Source organism: Meles meles, chromosome 15 (genome assembly GCF_922984935.1).
Source record: "Meles meles chromosome 15, mMelMel3.1 paternal haplotype, whole genome shotgun sequence".
NCBI lineage: Eukaryota > Metazoa > Chordata > Mammalia > Carnivora > Mustelidae > Meles > Meles meles.
The window spans coordinates 53,725,254-53,740,167 of record NC_060080.1 but is presented as its reverse complement, the minus strand read 5'-3'; the positions used below and the strand labels follow the sequence as shown (position 1 = coordinate 53,740,167).

Below are 14,914 nucleotides of genomic sequence, written 5' to 3'. Positions count from 1 at the left end.
CACGATCTCAGGGTTCTGGGATCAAACCCCAGGAGCCTGCTTCCTCCTCTCTCTCGCCTGCCTCTCTGCCTACTTATGATCTCTCTCTGTGTCAAATAAATAAATAAATCCTAAAAAAAAAAAAATCCATGAGTACATTGTTAACAGTCTGTACATAAAGCACTTCTGCTGTATACCAAAGTACTAGATAAATTTATGTGATTGTTTGCATTAAGAAATGAACCACCTCCTTTTTCCATGAAACATTTTTATTATAAAAATTACTAACCCCCAACTCCCCCCCCCAAAAAGGAAAGAACTGACAAACTATGATTACTCAGATGTGGGCATTTCACAGTCATTTTCTTAAAAATCAATGAACTGAGCTTGTCTTATCAAGGAAAACTGATAGTATTTTTTCCAAAGATAAAATTTGATCTGGCTAGTGAAAATTAGAATTTCAGGAAACTTGTCTCCACACCATGAGCTTCACAGCTTCCTGGTACTTAAAGACTTTGCTGATGACATCAGCAGTAATATTAAGGAATGTAATACTATGGATCGAAATGTGTCTACATTGGGGAAGATCTGCAATCACTGAGCCATTATTTTCCAAATGACCAATGCATGATGTCTCAACTATGAGCTAAAGAACCATTCGAAGTGCAAGGCAGATCAATGGATTGGAATATAGCTGAGGACGAGAAATTCACTGATATAGTTTCAGATCTCACATTGCAACTACCTGTCAGAAACTACCATTTATCCAGTTTTGGTGAAACATCAAAGAAGATATCCATAATTATCTGAAAAGGCTATTAAAAATACTCCTCCTGGGGCGCCTGGGTGGCTCAGTGGATTAAGCCGCTGCCTTCGGCTCAGGTCATGATCTCAGGGTCCTGGGATCGAGCCCCGCATTGGGCTCTCTGCTCCGCGGGGAGCCTGCTTCCTCCTCTCTCTCTGCCTGCCTCTCTGCCTACTTGTGATCTCTCTCTCTCTGTCAAATAAATAAATAAATAAATAAATCTTAAAAAAAAAAAAAAGAATTATTAAAAAGAAAAAATACTCCTCCTTTTTTCAACTACAAATCTCTATGAAGTGGGTTTGTATTCACCCACTTGAACCAAAGCAACATATCATGATAGACTGGTAAAGAAGGAGATACAAGAATCCAAATGTCGGGGGCGCCTGGGTGGCTCAGTGGGTTAAGCTGCTGCCTTCGGCTCAGGTCATGATCTCAGGGTCCTGGGATCGAGTCCCGCATCGGGCTCTCTGCTCAGCGGAGAGCCTGCTTCCCTTCCTCTCTCTCTGCCTGCCTCTCTTGTGATTTCTCTCTGTCAAATAAATAAAATCTTAAAAAAAAAAAAAAAGAATCCGAATGTCTTCTGTTTAGCCAGTCTTTTTTTTTTTTTTAATATTTTATTTATTTGACAGAGAGAAATCACAACTAGGCAGAGAGGCAGGCAGAGAGAGAGGAGGAAGCAGGCTCCCCGCGGAGCAGAGAGCCCGATGCGGGGCTCGATCCCAGAACCCTGAGATCATGACCTGAGCCGAAGGCAGAGGCTTTAACCCACTGAGCCACTCAGGTGCCCCTGTTTAGCCAGTCTTTAAAGGCATTTGCAAAACTATAAAATACTGATTCTCTGAATTTTTTCATTTTAGATAATATATTTTTTAAAAAGTATCTTACATGTAAAGGATTTATTATTGTTATTTTTACATAATTAATAAATACTTTTAAAGTCTTTTTCTAATATTCTTTTCCATATTTGTATTATGGTCAAAATCTACAGCCACAGCCCACATAAATAAAGATGTTTAAAGTTCTCAATAATTTTTAAGAGTGTAAAAAAGTCCTGAGACCAAAACGTTTGAGAACCACTAATACAGAGCCCCCCTTCCTGCCTCCCAGTTCTTGGAGTTCATTTTTAGCACACCCACCCCTTCCATGTACTTCTCCGTAAAATACACAATTATAATACAAAATCAAAAATAAAACTTAGCTGAAGAAGAGAAGAGACAACAGGCAAAGTGAGTTAAACAGAGAATAAGACCCTTCCTTCCCTTCAGAATAATGTTCCCTTAAGAGCCACGGCCTGGTAACTAACCCTGCCAATGTAGGCTGGGTTCCTTCGTACAAACCCTTTGTACTCTGCTACCTGCGGGAGAACAGACTGGAGGCAGAGGGCTCAGTGGAAGTTCGGGTATCATCTCCTTCACATTCAGTATCTGATCAGATACAGCAGTCAATGAAGTAAGTAAGGCAGGTGGGGCCATTCTGTATTAGTCACTATTTACAGGGGAGGAAACAGAGGTCTGTGTCTTTCCTGATACCAATCTTAAATAAAAGATGGGGGGGGGTGGGCAGGAGCACTGGGTTATTTTCCAGGGTTCCCTCCACTGAGCACTAGCTCTAAGATGCCTCTTTTGCCCACTCAGTCCTAGAGGTCCGCTATTAAAGATGCATTGTTTTACTTGTAAGGTCTTCCCTTACTATGTTTATAAGCCATATATAGTTCTTTTTTTAATCCTCTCTTCTTTTGGGTAACTGATCTTTTTATAATAGTTTGTAAGAAAAAGTGACCCTTTGTGTTTTTTCTTTTTTTAAGATTTTATTTATTTGACAGAGCAAGGGAGATAGAGCACAAGCAGGGGGAGTGGCAGGCAGAGGAAGAGGGAAAAACAGGCTCTCTGCTGAGCAGAGAGCCCAACATGGGACTCTATCACAGGACCCTGGGACCATGACCTGAGCTGAACGCAGATGCTTAACCCACTGAGCCACCTGGGTGTCCCTGTATTGCTTTTCAATTATAAAGCTGGTTTTAAAATGGTTAAGAAGGGGCGCCTGGGTGGCTCAGTGGGTTAAAGCCTCTGCCTTCCGCTCAGGTCATGATCCCAGTGTCCTGGGTTTGAGCCCCACATCGGGCTCCCTGCCTGGCGGGGAGCCTGCTTCCTCCTCTCTCTCTGCCTGCCTCTCTGCCTACTTGTGATCTCTGTCAAATAAATAAATAAAATCTTTTTTTAAAAAATCTTTAAAATGGTTAAGAAGAGGGGTGCCTGGGTGGCTCAGTCAGTTAAGTGACCAACTCAAGCACTGTTGGCATTCTCTCTCTCCCTTGCCCTTCTCCCCATCTTGTACTCCCCCCAAAACAAATAAATCTTTTAAAAAATGATTAAGAGGGGTGCCTGGGTGGCTCAGTAGGTGAAAGCCTCTGCCTTTGGTTCAGGTCATGATCTCAGGATCCTGGGATCGAGCCCAGCATCGGGCTCTCTGCTCAGCGGGGAGCCTGCTTCCCCCACCCCCCACCTGCCTCTCTGCCTACTTGTGCTCTCTGTCTGTCAAATAAATAAATCTTAAAAAAAATTATTAAGAAGGAAAAGTTAATGAAATAAAAGGCTAAGAAACAAACAATAGATATAACACAAAAGCTGGTTCTTACAAAACAGAACTCCAACAAAACTAATGAAAAAGCATGAAGTATTAAGTATTGGGAATGAAAAAGGGAAGATACAGTAGAGATATGAAAATAAGACTGGAAATTTTATGTGAATAATTTTTAAATTTTGAGGAAAAAATTTTTTTAAGATTTTATTTATTTACTTGACAGACAGAGATTACAAGTAGGCAGAGAGGCAGGCAGAAAGAGAGGGGGAAGCAGGCTCCCCACCGAGCAGAGGGCCCGATGTGGGGCTTGATCCCAGGGCCCTGGGACCATGACTTGAGCTGAAGGCAGAGGCTTTAACCCACTGAGCCACCCAGGCGCCCCGAGAAAAAAATTTTTAGGATTTTATCTTAAAATCTATCTGAGAGAGAGAGCATGAGCAGAGGGAGGGGCAGAGAGAGAGAGAGAAGCAGGCTGCCTGCTGAGCAGAGAGCCCGATGCAGGGCTCCATCCCAGGACCCCGGGACCATTATTTGATCATTTGACCTGAGCCAAAGGCAGTTGCTTAACTGACTGAGCCACCCAGGGGCCCCTTGAGAAAATTTTAAATTACCAAATTACTTGCCTAGAGGAGAAGTAACAGTTATAGTAAAATTTCTACAGCAGTAGTAGAAATAATATTCTGGGTCTCTCAAACGCAAACCCCTCAGGGAAGTAAGTGCTAGTGAGCTGGTTGCCTTTTGTGACACGAGAGATGGGTCTTTGGAACCCAGGTCTATCGATGGACAAGGGTGCTGAGAGACAGAGGAGGAGCTAGTACTGCCCCCTGTTTGGCAGCCCTGCTTGGCCTGAAGTCAGATCACCAGGCTATATACCAGGCTGCCAAGACATCCCCAACATCCCCACTCACTTCCACAAGATTTGGCACCTTAAATAAGAGATTTCACCTGCCCTGTCCCGGGTGAGCACTGAGATGTCCCTGTTAATCTGGCTCTACCCAGCCCAAAGGGTCTGCCTACAATCCCCTCTTCCCTTACCTGATTCTTCCTTCCCTCCCTTCCTCACTGCTCCTCTCATTCTCTTCTTCCCTCTCCCAACGTCCTCTCCCCGACCTTCTGTTGGAAGACACAGGAGCTCCAGGGGTGGCTAGAGTCATTTCAGGTGCTATACCACCTCTCCCCACATCCAGCCCTCTTCCCATGCCCACCACCCAGTACTTCTGGGCACAGGAACTGCAGCAAATAATGTGGAAGCCTGGAGCCTAACCCTCGCCTGTCTTGGTCCATTCCCCAAACTCATTTCTTTCTTTTTTGTTTTTTTAATTTATTTTAAAGATTTTATTATTTATTTGACACAGAGAGAGGAAGAGTGCACAAGCAGGGGGAACAGCAGGCAGAGGGAGAGGGAGAAGCAGGCTCCCCACCGAGCAGAGAGCAGAGAGCAGAGAGCCTGACATGGGGCTCCATCCTGGGACCCTGGGATCATGACCCAAGCCAAACGCAGACACCCAGCCTACGTGAGCCACCCAGGTGCCCTGTCCCCAAACTCATTTCTCGGTCTGATTCTGGAATGGGATAGAGAAGGGGTCCAAGGAGTGTGATGGTGTGTGTAGTAAAGGGAAATAGTTGCCTAGCTCTAAGTCCTGTTTGTGGGAGTTAATGCAAGAGATCTATCCTTTATACCTTATACTTCTGTGGCCCAAATGAATGTCCAACACATATAAGCACTACTGTGTCTCTAATTTGTCAACTGGATGAATGAAAGTTAAATCTGTTAAAATGTGTTACTCTGTCTATACCAGCTTGTGACTACGAGCATTCTCTCAAGCAACAGACACCAGAAAGCACCACCACTACAGTGTGTGTTGGGAGTGGAAATCCATTAAATATTATAATAATGATAGAAAAGGTGATCTCCTTCAGGATGTGGATGACCGATGTATGTAACATTGCTGTGGTCAAACTGTAAGGTCATGGGCAGGTAGGAGTGGGAAGGAGGCCACAACAAGAAAGTTGAGTTCAGACAGGAAAGGTTCCTTGGTGTACCTTGCAATGATTTAGCCTTTGAATGACCCAAGGTCAGGTGCTTCAGTGGACTCCTAACCTTGCTCAAAGCCTCAGGGGTGGGATGGGATGTAGAGGACAGATACTCAGAAGACCGACAGCTTCTGCTATCTATCTGGGTCTGGAGTAGCCAGCCTGTCAGATAACAGAAAACTGAGGCTGCAGTGACACTGACCACACCCAAGGTTGAGTCACAGGCACTTCCTAGCCCAGGTTGGTATTGGGATTTGAAAGGCCCTAAGGAAGAGTGCCCACACCCTCCACCTATCTAGTGAAATTATGCCTTTAATCCCCAAATTAGGGTTCTCTTCCTTTCACTGTACTTCCACTAATGGGGCAGTGCTGGGTGAAGCTAGGACCAGTGTTCCTTTGAGCTGCTGGCACTCTTCCACCCCAAGTCAGACGAAGACTGAGGAAGAAGTGGGATGGAAGTAACAATGAGGACACAACTTTCTAATATTGCCTGTTACCAATCCTTTCGCTGGTCTAGACTCTCAGGTCTCTCTCCCTAACCCTGCCAAAGCTATCTGGGTTTAATATTCAGAAACAGTAAGCTGCTTCTTTGAAGCACCCACCACTCCCCGCTCCCCAGACCTACTAAATCCAGTTGCTCAGCCTGTGCTCTACGTAGGCCCAAGGGCTAGAGGTGAGTAATTCAAGACTTGCCCCTGCAGCTGCATTCTGCCATCCAGAATGGAGTGAGGGACTTCAAAGGTGACACAGTATAAGCCTGGTATATTTGGTATGATCAGGCCCTTACATGATGTTTCCCTTCAAAAAATATCCCGCCTACTCCAGACCCACCTGGCCCCTAAAATCTCATTAGAAGGCCCTTAAAGTTACTCAGTAGGTTCCCAGAAAAACACAAACATCTCTTCACTTGGGGTGAGGGTGGAGGATTAGTGAGAAGTCACATTATAACAATGAATGGCAGCCCTGGAACTGCCAGATGAGGGCTTAGGGATGGCGATCCAGTGGGAAGAGGAGTGACGTGGGGAAGTTGGAGGGTTGGCAGTAGCTATAATAAAAGTGGATTTTCATAGCAAATAGTTTTTAATCACATCAAAATCAATCCCCTCTGCCCTTAGTCATTTCGCCTGTCAGAGGCAGGCAAATACCCCAGGCTTAGCTGAGGAATAAAGGAATTCTCCTCAGGGTCCTCTCCCTGGAGGAAGCCAAGGACGAGTACAGCCCCTTGGGCCAAGAATGGCAGGAAAAGAGCACAGTAAATTGTGGGCTGGACTGCCCAGTCACATGATGGGATCGCGCTGCTTCTTGTCACGTAAACTCTTTTTCCCTCCTCCTCTGGTCTCTCCCTCTCCTCCTTTCCCCTCCCTCTGCTCTGTTTTGATTTGGTTAAAATAGATGCAAACTCTGGTCTTTTCTATTTTTAATACCTAGCCATTACATAATCCACAACGTAATTGCTGACTTGAAAAACTATTGGCAAGAGTAGAAAATCCCCAGAGTTTTAAACAGGAAAAGGATTATTACAGCACAAAAGCCTTTGGCAGTTTTACTGACTGGTAAACCGTCTGTAATCGTCACTTGCCAGTGGAAGTCACATGGGTCCTGGGAAACACTCTCCACCTCAGGGAAAGCAGGCTGGGGGAAGGGAGGAACCATAGCCTAAGCTGGAAGGAGGCTGTTTTTTGTGTCGGGCAGGGGGTTGGTTGGGGATGCCCCTGGAGATTCCGTTGGGCCCAGACACCAGGCCCACAGGCGTGAGCTTCAGGTCACCTCCCCTCCCCAGGCCACCTTTTAACTGCTTTTGTTCCTTGCTGGAGAGTGAAGTCTCCAGCATCCACATCCCTCTTCAATTTCCTGGACCTTCATACATCCTCCAACACACTCCTGAGCAAGCCTAAGTGAGAGTGGACTATCCCAGTTAAATATATGATTTTATTAGAACACAGGAGCAAGGAAGACTGCTTGTTAATCACGGAAACCTGACCTACTCCTCTGCTTCCATTTATTTCCAAGCACCATACTATTCAATTCCTCAATAAAATGAGCCAATAAAAATATAATAACTAGAGATTATAAATATAAATACTAGAGATTCGGTAAAGGATTGGAAGGGGAGATTTTGCCACCCCCAAACATGTCTCTTTGGCATAAGGATTTTTTTCTCAGCTAAAAGCAATCAAAACACAGCGAATTTAGGAAAAGCTCTTTACCTCTCCCGCCTCAACTGCCTAAATTGACATTGGAAGGGTGCCTATACCAGGACACTATTACCAGAAATAGTTTTTTACCTAAGAAACTTATCTGCACAAAAGGGCAACCTTTGTTTTCCAAACATCTCCTCTTGTGAATAGTCTTCCTTCCCTTTGTATCCCCAGACCCCAACCCCTTTCCTTAGCTCAGGATGTTATATAAAACTTCAATTACTTGACTGCCCTTTGGGCCTTATGTTTTTATGGGGCTCCCATATATACGAAATCTGGTTTTCTCCTGCAATCTGTTTTATATCAGTTTAGTTATTAGACCAGCCAAACATTCTAGGAAGTAAGAAGGGACCATGTTCCCACCTCTCCGGGTTTCACAACCAAATCAATATTATCCCATTAAAACAAAATTGTCTGTGTGTGTGTTGGGGATATCACTAGTGTAGGAGATACAGAGGGGACAGGGATAGCTCTCCCTGATTTTGCCAATTCTGCCACAGTCCCAACCCCAATAATCGAGGATAGCCAGTCCAATTTAGGCACCTACAGGTGACAATTCCTTCAAAAAAATGTTTGCTGAGGTGCCCTGGGTGGTTCAGTCTGTTAAGGTCAGAGTGAGCCCTGGGTAGGACTCTGCACTCAGCAAGAAGTCTGCTGGAGATTCTTTCCCCCTCCCTCTTCCTTCCCCTCTGCTCCTCACCCTCTCACCCCCACCCAACACATACACACACACACACACACACACACACACACACACACACACATACACACACTCTCTCTCTCTCTCTCTCTCTCAAAAAAAAAAAAAAAATCTTAAAAAAAAAAATGTTTGCTGAATGCCACACATTTAACTACCTGCTATGGACAAAACAGTGAGCAAAAATCACTGCCCTCATAGAACTACCAGTTCAGTGAGAGAGGTGGACATTAACCAAAATATTACATAAACATATCATTACAAACCATGATAAAGGCTTTCGGAGGGTAAAGTGTAGGGCACTGGGGCATTCAGATCAGGGGGACCTGATAGGCTTGGGGTTCCTGGAATACTACCCCAGGGACTTCAGGGTCCTTTTTATTCAGCTCATGATCTTCCTTCCCTTCCCCCTTGATCCCTCCCTCCTTGCTTCCTGTAGTCAATATCTACTGCGTTTCTATGTACAGAGGATAATGCTAAGTTCTTTATATGTATAGTCTTATTTGATTCATATAACAAGCTTACAAGTCAGCACTTTAAGACAAAAGAGTCTGATGAGAAAGGCCAAACCACAATTTGTAATGAGAACTATATACAACTCATAACATGAATTAAGATTCTACTGGCCGTAGGTGACAAATATCCAAGCACACTTTCGAAAATAAAACAGGGATGCCTGGACTTATGTAAATGGCTGGTTAGATCCAGGTGCTCTGGGGTGTCTCGCTGGCTCAGTCCTTGGGTGTCTGCCTTGGGCCCAGGTCATGATCCCAGGGTCCTGGGATTGAGGCCTGAATCGGGCTCCCTGCTCAGAGGGAAGCCTGCTTCCCCTTCTCCCACTCCCCCCGCTTGTGTTCCCTCTCTTGCTGTCTCTCTGTCAAAACATAAAATCTTTAAAAAAAAAAAAAAAAGAAAAGAAAAAAAAGATCCGGTGCTCCAAAGATGCCACCTAGGCTCCGTCTCCACCTCACAACTCAGCTTTCACCTGTGTTGACTTCAGCACTCCCCTTGGGGTGGCAAGATGATCACCAGCAGCTTCAGAACTATGCACATTCTACAGGCTTGGCAACTCAGTTGGAAAAAAAAAATGAGAAGTCACTTCTTAATAGCTCTGACAAAAGTCCAGAGTCCTAATTGGCCTGGATTTGAGACCATACCAACATCAACTGGTGTTCTGATTGGCAGTCATGTGTCCTCCATCTAGAGCCAAGGGATGGACCTGACTACACCAGAATCCAGTCTGAGGGACACCTGGGTGTCTAAGTTGGTTAAGCGTCTGCCTTCGGCTCAGGTCACGATCCCAGAGCCCCACGTCAGGCTCCCACCTCAATGCGAATCTGCTTCTCCCTCTCCCTCTGCCTCTCTCTGTCTCAAATGAATAAATAAAATCTTTAAAAAAAAAAAAAAAAAGAATCCAGTCTGAGAAGAGAGAAGGACACGGGCCCCCCAAAAGAAAATCAGTATGTTCTCACCTAAGAAGAAAGAATGCATGCTGGCCAAAGTCCACTAATCACTATTATCCTTGAACTATGGAATTACAGTGGATTTTAAAACCATACCTATGTTCTTCCATCAGTTGGGTCTTCCTCCCTAAGAAGTGAGTGAGAGCCCTTGTTTGGTGTGACACTGGCTTGATGTGCCCTGGTCCTACATCAGCTGCTCAGAGACCTTGACTTCTTGCTCTAGCCACTGACTGGAGTCTTAATATTTGCTTAAATACTTAGAGCAGTCTTCAAGTCCCAATACTTTGTGGAAGACATTTTTTGCCTCCCTTCAACTCCCAAATGATGTTCCCTGCTCAGTGCTGGTGTGACCAGCAAAGCTACAGTTCTCCTGCTCTTTATCCAGCATCACAGGATCTGTGTAAATTATAGGGAGGGAAAGGAATAACAAACCCTTTGTTGGGAAGTTTTGCTTCCCTTTTGGAGTCTGAACTGAGAATGGCTTCCATTGGGCAGAGAGAGGAATATCAGGGTAGTTCTTGGAACATTTAAAAAATAGATCTCCAGGGTGCCTGGGTGGCTCAGTCATTGAGCGTCTGCTTTCGGCTCAGGTCAAGATCCTGGAGTCCTGGTGATCAAGCCCCACACCAGGATCTTTGCTCAGAGGGAAGCCTGCTTCTTCCCCACTCCCCCTGCTTGTGTCCCTTTCTCACTCTCTCTGTCAAATAAATAAATAAAATATTTAAAAAAAATATATACCTCCATAAGAAGGATCCTGGGGGAGGATCAAGGTTAAGCATTCCACGAGTTACACAGCAAGCACTACAACAATCAGACGTCAGCGGCAACCATGCTGTCTGTGGGCATGTTTTAACATCGGTGTAGATCCTCCCATCCAATGACCCTCCCACAATTTCTGCACATTCCCACCAGCTAATGCTCTTAACAGCCTCTTTGGGCTCTGACTCCAGCTCCTGCTGGATTTTTTAATCTCACTCACTGAGGCCGATCTCTTCCTTCTGATCTGAGCTGTCCCAGAGGTGGGACTCAGCTCCTTTTTCCCCATGCTTTACCAAAAAGAAAAAAATACACATACATAAACTGACTCAAAACACTATGTCTTCATCAGACTTTCCTAAAAAGTTATGAAGAGACAGAGGGGTTTTATATTGTTACCATGCTTCGTGGTTCCTTCCCCCTCCCCAGACACTGCTCATATTTGGAATAGGTCTCCCCTTTGCTCAGGAAACTAAATTCCCCTTATATTATTCAGAGCAACATAGCTCTCCATCCCCCTTCCTCTGACATCCACTGACCCATACCTGGAGTCAGCCCCACTGTGAACCATCACTCCAGGCTCCATGCCTGACCAGCACTGAGGAACAAAAGGAAGTTTTGAAATTCACTCTCTCACCACCACCATTCTATACTGGTGAAGAGAATGGAATGATTTTTCCCCCTAGAAATATGAATTAGGCCACCCCTCTTTCAAACACAACTGGCTAGAGTTGATTTTGGTTTTTTAAATAGGTTTTTATTCTACTGCTCTTTGTAAACTCTCTAGCTCACAGAAAAGCCTATGTTACAAGTCTGAAACAATCCTCACACACCCATACTGGTGTCTACTGACAGTGGTATTATAATTAAGGAAAGTGGTGCTTTTGTCCCATAACTGTTTCCTGTCTTTGAAAGACAAAGAGATTTTTGGCCTTGAGCCAGCCTCTGATGGAATTCTGTTGTTTTCTGGCTCGAGTTCTAGAGCCTCAAATTCCAGAGAGATAGGCAAAACTAAGCTATCTGCTTCAAGGTCTGCTTTCCCTTAGGTTGATGGGGGGCCTGAGATCAAGACTAAAACTGCCTGAGAGGCTTCTCCAAAGAAGAGGCAAGGACAAATGCAAGAAGCAGGTTTCCTCCCAAGATTCAGGCTGGCTCTAAGTCTTGCCTACCTGGGCCGGTCATGTAATTTTCCTTTTTCTTGCAAGGGCAGGAACAACAAAGCCCTCCAACCAGAGGAGGTCTCAGCCCCTTCAAATACACCACAGGCAGGAGGCAGAGAAGCTCTAGAATGCTGTGAATACCAAAATGTACCAAATCCTAAGAAAAAAGAATTCTGAGCTTTGAATTCCTTTGTTCACACCAAGCGTAACTGTAGACACCATGGCCCAGTAGCCTCCTTCAGTAATTTTTTTAATTTCTGGAAAGAGAAAGGTAGTGAGAAGTCTTGAAATTCTCAGAGGCTAAGATCAATCTTTACATAAGGGGAAGACAAGAGTTGACATTTCATTCATTAATGTAATTAGAAGAATATAATCTTAATATCTTTTTTATTTATTTAATTTTTTTAAAGATATTTTTATTTATTTGACAGAGATCACAAGTAGGCAGAGAGGCAGGCAGAGAGAAAGAGGAGGAAGCAGGCTCCCCGCTGAGCAGAGAGCCCGATGTAGGGCTCGATTCCAGGACCCTGAGATCATGACCTGAGCCAAAGGCAGAGGCTCAACCCACTGAGCCACCCAGGTGCCCCTCTTAATATCTTTTTAAAGATTTTATTTATTTATTTATTTATTTATTTATTTATTTGTCAGAGAGAGAGAGAACACACAAGCAGGTAGAGTGGCAGGCAGATACAGAGAAGCAGGCTCCCCACCAAGCAATGAGCCGACGTGAGACTCAGTCCCAGGACTCTGGGATAATGACCTGAGCCGAAGGCAGCAACTTAATTAACCCACTGAGCCACCCAGGCATCCCCAGTCTTAAATATTTTTTAACCTACAGGAATCCTTTACAAAATTCAAAACAGAATAAATACATTCCAAATCAAATAGCAATGTTTTTTTTTTTTTAATAAATGGGAACAGGGGCGCCTGGGTGGCTCAGTGGGTTAAAGCCTCTGCCTTCAGCTCAGGTCATGATTCCAGGGTCCTGGGATCAAGCCCCGCATCCGGCTCTCTGCTCAGTGGGGAGCCTGCTTCCCTTCCTCTCTCTGCCTGCCTCTCTGCCTACTTGTGATCTCTGTCTGTCAAATAAATAAATAAAATCTTAAAAAAAAAAGAAATCCAGTTGAGAGATGACTGGTTTCTTTTAAAAATAATAATAATTAAAAAATAATAATAAATAAATGGGAACATTCTATTCATATTTCTCTGTACTTGCTCCTTTCACTGATACAGAAAGTTAACTTCAAAGTTTTCACAGCTGGGGCACCTGAATGGCTCAGCTGGTTAAGTGTCTAACTCTTTTTTTTTTTTTTTTTTTTTTAATTTATTTATTTATTTGATAGCGAGAGAGAGAGAGATCACAAATAGGCAGAGAGGCAGGCAGAGAGAGAGAGAGAGGGAAGCAGGCTCCCCGCGGAGCAGAGAGCCCGATGCGGGACTCGATCCCAGGACCCTGAGATCATGACCTGAGCCGAAGGCAGCGGCTTAACCCACTGAGCCACCCAGGCGCCCCTAAGTGTCTAACTCTTGATTTCAGGTCATGATCTCAGGGTTGTGAGATTCAGCCCTGTGCTGGGCATGTAGCCTGCTTAAGATTCTCTCTCTCTCTCTGCCTCTCATGGATATGCACACTCTCTCTAAAGAAAAAAAAAAGTTTTTGCAGCCACACAGTATTTCACAGTACCCTATTCATGGATATTTACCAAAAGAGTGAACATTCCTATCCAGAGAAGTCTGTGCTCATTTCTTAAATGAAATTCTAGTTTCACCTGGAATGGATGAAATGAATAAGCATTTTCTAAGATGAAATTACAGTTTGCCCTGTTGTGTCTCACCTATTGTATTCTTACCCATTTTCTATTGGGTTTGTCTTTTCCTTATTGATTTATAGAAACCTTTTATAGATTATAGATATTAACCCATCACTTATTACATACTGTAAAAATTTTCTCCCCACCTTTTGGCTGTCTTCTAACTTTTTTTTTTAAGATTTTATTTATTTGACAGAGAGAGACACAGCAAGAGAAGGAACACAAGCAGGGAAGAGTGGGAGAGGTAGAAGCAGGCTTCCAGCCGAGCAGGGAGCCTGATGCGGGGCTCAAGCCCAGGACCCTGGGACCATGACCTGAGCCGAAGGCAGCAGCTAACCAACTGAGTCACCCAGGCGTCCCTAGGCAATCATTTTCTGAGCTACTCACATCTGGCCAGAGTGGTGGTGTAAATGAATCAGGTAAAGAAGGAGCAAAAAGAATTGTAAAGACTTAGTTTGTTTCCAGCTGTTTGGAGGCTCTTTCTTAAACTGTTGGAATCATGTACTAACAATGGCAAAAAAATCTTGAAACATTAAAAACCCCAAAACATCGTTATAAACAGTAATCTGAGTATCTCCAGACGCTTTCAAACCATGTGAACTTTAGGGCATTATTTGCTGTCACTATGGAAGGAAAAAATAAATTCCAGACCCCACAGGAATAGAAAGCCTCAAGAGTCTATTGACTTGTAGAATTTTAAGCAAGAAACCTTCAGAGTTTCCCTTCAGCCTCTCACAGATTAGCACTGACTCAATCTGATCCCGAACAGTTCAAAAAACCCTCAAGGCCAAATGGGATTTTCCCTGCAAAGAGTACTTACTTAGTCCTTATTCCTGCAAACTCTGCCTAAAGGCCCAGTACTTTGTAGAGGTTGTTCCACTTGGCCAGAATCTCTCTCCTCCCCGCAGTCCACAGCATTGAGGCACACAGTGCAAAAAATGTAGGCCTAAAAGGTGCTTCTGGCTTCCCTCCCCCTAGCTGGAACCTGGCACTCCCTGAGGAACTTGGTTCTGAGCAATGAAGATTCTGCCATAAAATCATTCTTCAGTACCCAGTGGTACCAAGAAGAAAAACAGATGGTCTGTCTCAATGTGGCTTCAAAGCCATTATTCCTACCACCTTACAAAAAAAAAAAAAAAATCCCTCCTTTGCCAACATCTATTCCAAACAACTACACTCCTCCTCCCTACTAGTGACTACTGACTTCTTGGTCATCAAGACCTTCGGATCCTTGATCACAGTGTGCTTTACACTCCAAGTCAGACCTTTTGCCTGGTCATGACCTCTTATATCCTTCCATATTTCCACCTCTCCTTGTCTTTTTCTTCTAGTTTCATTCCTCAACTTTACTGACATTTCCAGCCCCTTGACACCCACCCCCATCATTCTGCTGCCTATCAGCCCTCCTCTGGAGTCACTCTTTTCTGTAAC

At 44.3% G+C, this 14,914-nt stretch overlaps 1 protein-coding gene across 22 annotated transcripts in view; it reads right to left on the bottom strand.

Annotated features, from left to right (window-relative positions):
• Window positions 1–14,914, bottom strand: part of ASPRV1 (aspartic peptidase retroviral like 1) — a 116,777-nt gene that overhangs the window by 50,449 nt on the left and 51,414 nt on the right. Inside the window, exons 2-3 of one of the 22 annotated variants that reach the window (XM_045978778.1) lie at window positions 13,376–13,441; window positions 11,682–11,929 (exon numbers count right to left, since the gene is read on the bottom strand). The exons of 20 other annotated variants lie outside the window; for them this stretch is intronic. The gene's annotated coding sequence lies outside the window, so the exon portion shown is untranslated. Of the gene's footprint in view, window positions 1–2,087; window positions 2,183–11,681; window positions 11,930–13,375; window positions 13,442–14,914 lie in introns of those variants that run through there. One more of the 22 variants, XM_045978779.1, reaches the window with a different exon arrangement.